Source organism: Phascolarctos cinereus, unplaced genomic scaffold, assembly GCF_003287225.1.
Source record: "Phascolarctos cinereus isolate Bilbo 61053 unplaced genomic scaffold, phaCin_HiC Scaffold_5;HRSCAF=322, whole genome shotgun sequence".
Lineage (NCBI taxonomy): Eukaryota > Metazoa > Chordata > Mammalia > Diprotodontia > Phascolarctidae > Phascolarctos > Phascolarctos cinereus.
In genome coordinates, this window is record NW_027555958.1 from 266311768 (window position 1) to 266321953 (window position 10186).

The following is a 10186-nucleotide window of genomic DNA, read 5'->3' on the forward strand; positions in this document are numbered from 1 at the left end:
CCAGTTAGAATTTTTTGTAGATCATGGTATAAGGAGTTGGTAAAAGTTAAAAGTTGAAGAGAATGTAAGCCAGGAGGAGATGCCCATCAAAAAGATCCCTGTGGGAAGGTAGATGGGGTTTTCTCCTAGCATTCATTCAACAGTTTGTGTTTGCCTCTTGCAACCTTCTCTCTCAAAATATTCCAGCTATCTAAAAGTAAGTCCCCTTGTCTTACACAGGTATGCAGCATCATTCTCTAAGGTCTTTCAGCCACTCAGGAATCATTTTCCTTCTAAGTATGTAGCATCAGAAGGCCATCCTTTAGGAGATGAATGAGGCCACCCCTCTCCTGGGCCAAAATTTTTGCAATCCCTTGCAAAAAAACCAGCCAAAGTGAGCTTGAAACTTGTAACCGAGCAATATAAACACAAATGTCACTGCTCTAAAACAGTAAGAGTAATTGTCCTGATGTCCCCATTGACCAACTTAGAGTATCATTGAAAACAATCATGCGAAGCACTGCCTGGCCTAGTACCTCAGGGACAATATGCCTAAGTTATGAGCAGGACATAGCATATGCACCCCTCAAGAGTATATGTCTTTCCATAATACACAGAAAATAATCATAAATGACAAAGGAAAGCATGGCTAACTGACAAAGCAAAACTAGCTAGTTGTAACAATAACACTATTCAAAAAGAAACATAGCTTGACAGGAAGCATTAGTGTATACACAAAACAATGAGGAAAACAATGAATAAACATTGTTATGACAAATATAGAGCACAGTCAAGTGAATATACTGGCAAAAATAATATATAGGCATGCTCAAAAATCTAATAATGATAAAGTAAATCTAATAATTACATTGCAGGAATAGACAAAAGCAATTACATTCAAAGTACACTTCACACAGACAATTGTTAGTATTGTTACTTAGATACTGATGTTACTGTTTCTTTGGGTTCACTTGTAACATTCTAACTAAGTCTAATGTTTGGTCTGGTGAGTCTGGCATTCCGCTCCATGTCACTGGCTATCTCTATTCCTGTACCAGGGCTAATAGATATTTTGGATCTGTGGATATATAATGACCATGAAGATCATTATAGACTTGCATGTCTATACCTGGGCTTACAGCAAGGACAGATGGACTATCAGTATGTTTACTTTAATTGTGTTCCTCATACAGCATAGGAGTCTCTACCCTTTGACCCAGCAGCACCACTACTAAGTCCGTATCCCAAAGAGAGTTTTTAAAAGGGGTGGGGAAGGACCTGTTTGTACAAACATATCAGTAGCAGCTCTTTTTGTTGTGGCAACGAATTGGAAATTGAGGGAATGCCCATCAATTGGGAAATGGTTGAGCAAGTTATCGTATATGATTGTGATGGAATACTATTATGCTGTAAGAAATGAAGAGCAGGGTGCTTTTAGAAAAACCTGGAAAGACTCACATGAACTGATGCAAAGTTAAATAAGCAGAACCAGGAGAACATTGTAAACAGTAACAACGATATTGTATGATGATCAACTGTGAATGACTTATTCTCTCGACACAATGATCCTAAATAATTTGAAAGGACTCATTCTGAAAAATGTTATCCACCTCCAGAAAAAGAACTGGCAGAGTTTGAATGCATATTTTTCACTTTATTTTTTTCATGTATTTTTTTGGGTGGGGGTTTGTGTTTTCTTTCACAACATGACTAATATGGAAATATATTTTGCATGATTGCACATGTATAACCAATATCAAATTGATTGCTATCTCAAGGAAGGGGAAATGAGAGAGAGGGAGAGAATTTGAACTCAAAATTTTAAAAACAAATGTTAGAAATTGCTTTTACATGCAATTGTAAAAAGATAAAACATTACTTTTTAAAAAAGTATTACCTCTGGGTTTAGTTCTCTTGCCTTACATTAGTACATACTCTCCTTAAATGGAACCATCATATTCAGTGTCCATATCAGGGTCAGATGGTCATTTCTCAACTAGTAGATGGAATTTTTCTTCAGCGTTGACCAGTGTGAGCATCTTTCTTTCATTTCTGACCACCTGCTCATTAGAAAATCCAACCAATTCTACTGTGGGCAATACGTGGTTTCCACTGAATAGTCCAGTATCTGGTGTTACTTTATAAACAGCTTTTTTTGTCCAGTCTCTCAAAAATTTTGTATAGGTTAACTTTCCAGCTACCAGCTGATTTGTGAGTTCCTTCAATGCAAGGTTTCTCAGCAAAAGTCTTTCTCTTTGTTGAAGATCTTGACAAAGTACTCCAGCATCATAATGTCTCTCATTCCTGTCACAATTCTTTTAGCCTCTGTTTTAACTGAGAGATACACTGAGTGTGAGGAGTTGCATCATCTCCTTCTTTTGAATTCCCAAAGCATAAGTCAACAGGTTAAGTGTGGTTCTCACCCAAACATGAGCAAGTATGATATACAGCCTGCAGCACCGTTCCTGGCAGAATTATATTCATGTTATAGAAATGGCACGTGATTGATGACTTTGAAGAGGTCTAGGACTTTGGGGTGCTGCTAGAACCCCAAGATTGCGGTACTGGGCCCAGTCTGAAAGAATTCAACTCAAATCTTCTTCAGCCAGAGGAAAAGTTTATTAGTGATAAAACACATAGGTCAGGTGATGCCCTTGAGGACGGGCAGGCATGAGGAGGTCTCAGTCTTGTGGGCCTGAGATTCTCAGCAGGGTGACACCCATAAAGACGAGCAGGCATGAGAGGTTCTCAGCCCTGAAAGAGGGCCAGGGTAGATCTTATATACTGAAGTGACTAGGGAAGGGTCTGGGAAAATGGTCTGGGAAAAGGGTCTGGGTGAGAATTCCCAGAGATTGGAATGTCTAAGAGATTGAATAGACAATGGGAATCGATAATGAAGGAACTGAAAGGTATCTGAATGAGATTAAAAGGTAGGCTAAGGCTTTCAAAGGGAGATGAGGGGCGGGGGCCTTATAGACAAGGGGAGGCAGATTCCATTTGGGGCAAGGGGTAAAGACCTTGGCTTGGGTCACACCCCATCAACTTCACACAGAGAATTTGTTTTGTTCTGTTCAAACAAGTGGGGTTGAAATGCTAAAGCTATGGATGTCTTTGTGGAGAGAGTGGAGGTTCTGATATATGTCAAGGCCAAAATTCCTTCAATAGCTCACTCTCAAAAACTCTACCTTAGCTACAGTGGACCCCATCAGGGAATTCACATACTAAAAAAAATTTTTTTTTTAAAAAACCTCTCCCTACAACATTTTGGAAACAATGGATGCTTTCTGGTTTTGTTGGGTTTACTTATGCATGCTAGGTAAAATTGTCAATCATCACAAAAATATGATTTGTATTTTAACTATTTCCTTCCAGAGATAGAAAGTCTATAGACAAGCTCCAGAGGTATTTGACTGCTTATATTGTTTAAATATTCAGCATGAGTTAGTAATGCTTTTCTTTGTACGTATCAGGTGAACGTTTCATGCCTCTTGGTGACGTCTTGGGCCAGATACATCTCTTTCTTGCCAGTTGGAGGGTCCTTTCTTGGCCCATCTGTCCAAAGTCATTTGAGAGTTATTCTCTGAACAACACCAACTGCTTCTTGGTTCCATGTGTGGATCAGTTAGTCTGAAACAAGACTTACTGTCTTAGCTCCACCTTCTACAATTGTCTCCATGGTAAGGTGCCCTCTGCTGATTTGCTTTTAAGATCTCTTCCTTGCTTTTTGGCCTGCACCATTTCTCTCAGTCATTCAACAGCCATCTTGTTCTCTCTATCAGTCAGCCATAGATAACTGAGGCAAGGAAGATTGATTTAATGAATCAAGGTTTGCATTTGGTATCTGGTGGAAGTCTCAACTTCTTAGCTTTTGTCATCCAACTCCTTTGGTGTGACAGAGAGCTCCCAACACTTGCCTTGGGTGTTTTAGATGAGGTATCTGCATGCAGATATTTCTAGATCTGTAGTCTAGACCGAAATCACAGTTAGCCAGTGCTGCCACTTATCTCTGGGAAACAGCCTACAGCTAGGCATTGGTCAAAATGGAAGTCAATGGATTGTTATAAATCCATTCTTAGAGTTTTGCCCCATGTATGTCATCTTTGAACTTAAATCATTCAAGCTTGTGAGGGGCAGTTAGGTGGCACAGTGGATAAAGCTCCAACCTTGGAGTCAGGAGTACTTGAGTTCAAATTCAGCCTCAGGCACATGACACTTACCAGCTGTATGACCCTGGGCAAGTCACTTAATCCCAACTGCCTCACCAAAAAAAAAAAGAATTCAAGTTTGTGGATAGAGTAATGAGATTCACTGTGAGTCAAACTTCTGCTGGTAAAATTCAGCTAGATAAAAGAAGTGTCCTTTCCTTTCTCAGATATCAAGGATATGATAATATCCATTATGCAACTCCAAGACAGAGAACCACTGACCAGCAGACAATCCAAGGCATATTGAACATATGGCTGGTCCACTTTAGTTCTTTTGTTCCAAGTCTAGTAGTCTACATATCTTTCCATTCGTCTTTGGCATTAACACTATTAGTGATGCATAAGGGCTGCTGGGTTGTGTGATGATGTTATTAACCAGCATTTCTTTGAGATGGCTCATGAGGTCCTCCTCTCTTTCATAGACAGAGTACTCTACCATAGATAGAGTAATTCTTTTTTGATAGGGTAATTTTCACAACTCTTTCCTGAGAAAGAACAAAAGGTCAAAAATATCAAAGGAATCAAGGGGGGAAAATGTAAATGAAGGTGGCTTAGCAGTACCAAATCTCAAGCTATATTACAAAGTGGTAATCCACAAAACAATCTGGTACTAAGAAATAGAGTAGTGGATCAGTGGCACAGATTAGGTATTAATAAAAGATTACAGTAGTAAATGACCATAGTAATGTAGTGTTTGACAAACCCAAAGATCCAAGGTTTGGGTTTGGGGACAAGAAATCATTATTTGACAAAATTTTCCAGGAAAACTAGAAAGCAGTTTAATAGAAACTAGGTATAGACTAATATCTCACACTTTACATTGAGATAAGGTCAAAATGGGTACATGATTAGGTATAAAGGGTGATATCATAAGCAAATTAGGGGAACATGGAATGTTTTATTTGTCAGCTCTTTCCTGGAATGGTTGTGAATCATTGAATTAAATTCTGTGGGTTGCTCTGTTAGCATATTCCACATACAATGAGAATATATCCATTGTCCTGAATTTCAACCAATTCTTCCATACTTCAATATTGGAAGGCCCCCAAAGTCAAATACCTCAGGATCCACAAGAATGTGGTTGAACAGTCAGTGCCCCTGTGATGTTTACTGGCACCTTGTGACTCTGTCCCCTTGTAAACCCCTACACAGTTTGCATGGTTAATAAAAATGTATAGGTATTGAGTCCCATCTTGTTGTTTACAGTGTCTTGCTATAATATTGAAAAAGGATGGAATTAGTTCCTATCAGTAATGACATTATTATGTTAGAAGTTCTGGACATAGTTGAACCATAGCATCTACTATTATGTTGACACCAATAATATCTTAAGGGAATCTCAAGCTCGTCTTGATGTATTAAAGTATTATCATTTAGTCCACCAAGTTCAAGTCCAATAGGACCCAAGTTCAATGGGATTTACAGATGTTTTTCTCAAATATCTATCGTAGAAAGTTTTGAAAATGATGGTAACTTGAAATTCACTAAGACAGCCAAGTCAAAAAGCATTTACTAGGTATTTATTAAGTTTCAGGCATTATGCTAAGCACTGACAATACAATACAAAGTAAAAAGGAGCTTACATTCTAATGGAAAAAGATAACAAATGAAAAGAAGCAGAAAGAGAAAGGGAGGCCAGGGCATATGCGCTGGGGTATGCTCAAAAGAAATAAAATAATGAACGTGGCTTCCTTGGGCACTTCCTCGAACTGGAGATTCTAGGAGAGTTTCATCAATAAGGGAAGGAGCAGCAGGGCCAGAGGAATCTTCCAAGGTGAGAATACTGCTGGGGCCTGGTGGAGATGCCTAGAGAGTTTGGAATAAAGTTAGGAAGAAAGTCTAAGAAAGAACTGCAGTCCACATTATTAATATTTACTACCATCTCTGCATAAAGTTCTATGACTCCAACAAGAATAGACCCATAAATAATTGATAAGGTCAATGTTCTTGTCCTCTGGGGCCCTGGGTAACCTCATTCCCTGGTCTCACCATGGTTTCCTGTAGCTTGAAAAGGAGATATCCACATTTGAATAACCAACTCTCAATTTCTTGTTCACTAAAACAAGAACATTCCAACTTTTTTTTTAACAGTTCCTAGATCCACAGTTATTACAAATGGTGATTTTATTACCCTAGTCATTTCCCTGATGGAGATGTTCTTGTGTCAGACTTGTTTTCTCAATTCCCTTTGTCTTCTACCTCTCCAAAAGAGAACAGTGTACCAAAAAATTCCAAAATTTTTTTAAATGAAAGAGAAAGGAACATTATTTGCATGAGTAACAACTAGGAATTATTAATGAGATAAGATTCCTGTGGATAATCCCCCACATGTAAGATATAGGTAGCTATCTAGTTATAAAGATAGCTCAGCTCCCTTCTGGTATGGATAGATATCTGATCTGGGATGTAGCTTAGCCTTCTGTGAAGGAGAATGCAACTTCTGCTTTTGTAGGGAGCAAGAGGAGGGCCATGGCTGTGAACTTACACCTTCCCTCACCTACTTCTGGTATATATTAGACTAAAATTACACATATCCACAACCCCTCAAATATTGTCAGTCTAGGGGTACAACACTTTGGTAAAACCTAAGATCAATGCCACTTTCTCTGACTACTCTCAAGGAAAGGGTAATACTTAGTTCACTTAGACAAAAACATTTATAACATACATAGTGGTAGGAAAGAATTGAAAACTGAGGGAGTAACCAGCAATTGAGGAAAGATAAAACAAGTTACAGTATATAAATATGATGGAATACTATTGTGATATAAGAAATGATGGAGGGGATCGTTTCAGAGAAGTCTAGGAAGACTTGCATGAGTTGATGCAGAGTGAAGTGAGCAGAATCCATAGAATTTTTTTTCTTTACAGAGGCAACAATATTGTAAAGACAAACAATTTTGAATGACTTAAGGACTCTTATTGACGGAATAACTGACCAGATTTCCATTGATGACTCATGATGACACATGCTACCTACCTCCTGATAGAGAAATAAAGGATTCAGTGTACAGAATGTGACATATTTTTTGGACAAAGCCAATGCAGAAATTTGTTTTGCTTGACTATACATGCTTATAACAGGAGTTTTGTTTTCTTTCTTTCTCAATGTGGGGAGGGGAGTAGGAGGCAGAGAAGAATGATTTTTGTTGATTGAAAAAAATAAAATTTAAGTTAAAAGTAAAAAAAAATCCATCTACTTGGGTAATCAGTGAACCCTTTAGTCTTTTTCCTGTCTTCAAAACATACTTTTTAAGAACCAAAAGCTCATTGACTTCTTCCTCTAATTGCCTAATATGCAAGGACAATTTATTTGTACTCTCCTTTTATTGTCAATACAACTTTTCCATAGATATTAATAAAAACCAGGCAGGGTTTCTCCTGTCATCAAATATACATTGCACTAATCCCAGAGGATCAATAGGAAACCTCTTTTTAGTCCAAAAAAGTTTCTCCATATATTTTAAACAAGGTTTTTGCCATTAAGGGGGAAAAAAAATATGTTTCTAGCCAACTCATCACCCAAGGCTCCCTTTCTTTCACAATATCCTTTCCTCCCTTAAAAAATGAATTTAACCAAGAAGCCATTGTGAAAATGAAAGAAAAGAGAAGAAAAGAAAAGGAAAAAAGCAAACTTTGTTCATGTTGCCAAATATTATAGGCTAAGTTTCAAACAGGTTCAAGGTTACAATGCTACAAGCACTCATGAATCAAGAAACACAATTAAAACCAAATAAATGGATAAGAATCCATTGAAACAGACATGTTAAAATAATTGTATTTAACCTCTGAATAATTAACATTTTTTAAAAATCTGGAATACATTCCCCTGAGGGCAGCACAAGAGGCAAGATGGAGCTTCTAACTTCAACTTCTCTTGGTCTGGTCCTCTTATACCTCATGAATCAAGGAATCAAAATGGTTTCTCTCCCCTTAAAAGACCAAATCCACCTATATGAAACTGGTGTCACTCCTACCACATGAGGGAAATGTTTTGTAGCTACTGTTTTTTTACCATTCTAGTAAATATCTTTGCTAAGAACTAATTAATCTACTGGCTTGACTGTTAATTAGAAGTACACCAGAGGGGCCTCATGAACTATAGTATTAGGGAAAAAGCCCACAGGGTTACTCTTAGAACTCAAGGTAGTAGCTTTTCTCTGGGAACCCAACTGGAAAGTATAAGTGTGAGTTGGAGAAGGAGCCCAGTGAGTCAATAAACGTTTATTAATCATTTGTTATGTGTCAGGCAGCTAGGTGGCACAATGGATAGAATGCTGGGCCTGGATTTTCCTGAATTCAAATCTAGCCTCAGACACTTAATAGCTGTGTGACCCCAGGCAAGTCACTTAACCCTGTTTACCTCAGTTTCCTCATCTGTCAAATGAGCTAGAGAAGGAAATGGCAAACCACTCCAATATCTTTGCCAAGAAAATCCTACATGGGGTCACGAAGAGTTGGGTATGACTGAAAATGACTGAACAACCAAAAATATGTTAGGCACTTTGCTAAGTATTGGGGATACAGTAAGAGGCAAAAAATATTCCCTGCCTTCAGGGACCTTACAATCTAACGGGAAAGACAACAAGCTACACATAGGAGAAATAGAAAATAATTAACATAGGGAAGGCACTAGAATTAAGAGGGGTTGAAAAAGTCTGCCTGTAGAAAATGGATTTTAGTTGGGACTTAGAGGGATCCAGGGAAACTAGCAGACAGAGATGAGGAAGAAGAATATTCTGAGCATGGGAGACAGCCAAAGAAGATGCCCATAGTCCAGAGAAAGTGTTACAAAGGTTTGGGAGATAGCTTGTGCTAATGCATGGAGATCAGAAAGAACATATAGAATCTGGGGAATAGTTTGGCTAAATCTGATCAAAAGGACCCTCTTCCTCTAGAATAGCATCTGTTGGTCAGGGAAGGGACCAATGAGTTAGTATCATAAAATCTCAGAGCTGGAAGTCTTGACATTGTTAACACTTAATAAATAATTATAGCCAACATGTGTATAGCATTTTTAGGGTCTGCAAAGCACTTAACAAATATAACTTAATTTGATCTGCACAATAGCCCTGTGAAGTGCCATTGTCACCTACATCATACAGATGCAGAGGATAAAACTGAGAAAGATTAAGTAACTTCCTCAGGGTCACACAGCTAGTGAGATTCTGAGGCAGGACTTGACCTCAAGTCTTCCAGACTCCCAAGTGCAGTGTTCTATCCACTGTGACACATAGCTTTTTAAATGAATGAGGGCGTCTCATTGATCATTTTCTTAAACCTTTTCCCTGATGCAGAAAAGCTTTCCACAGTAACACTGAGAGATAGATATCTAGCCTCTGCTTGAAAAACTTCCAGTCACATAGAGCTTACAAGGCAGCTAATTTCACCACTAGCTAGCCCTTATTATTGGAAAGTTCTTCCCCCTTTTACAATCCACACAATTTTCAGTAGTAGTAGAGGGAAAGGTCCAGATTTGTTCCTCCATTTTCTGATTCAGTCTTTTGCTACACTTACTTGCTGCTTTTCTCTTTAGGAACTTGGGCACAGGAACCTGTATTACTCCTGGAAGCTGCTAACTCTTGAGACATATGGTTCCTTCCTCCCCTAGAACTATCCTAGGTTTCCCCTTCTAGGGACCCTATCACTCTGCCACCGCTTTTTCACAACTGTCACCTCTGGAGCTTTGGGGACTTTGGGAAGAAATGATGCATAAATAAGCAGACTCTCCTTCCCCAGGGACACAAGTCTTCTCTCTAGTCTTTGTCCCTGCTCTTATCTTTGGATCTCTGAGAGATCTAGTCTAAGGTGAAAGTCAGATCTCCAACAGGCTTAAATTCCATTCAACAAGACTTTATTAACTAACTACTATGTGCCAGGTACTATAACAAAGATAAAACAGTCTCTGTCCACAAAGAGCTTACATTCTACCAATCCAGCCATCCATCCACACCACATCCATGTATTCTATAGGGAGATTTCTCCAGAGGTAAAACAATGGC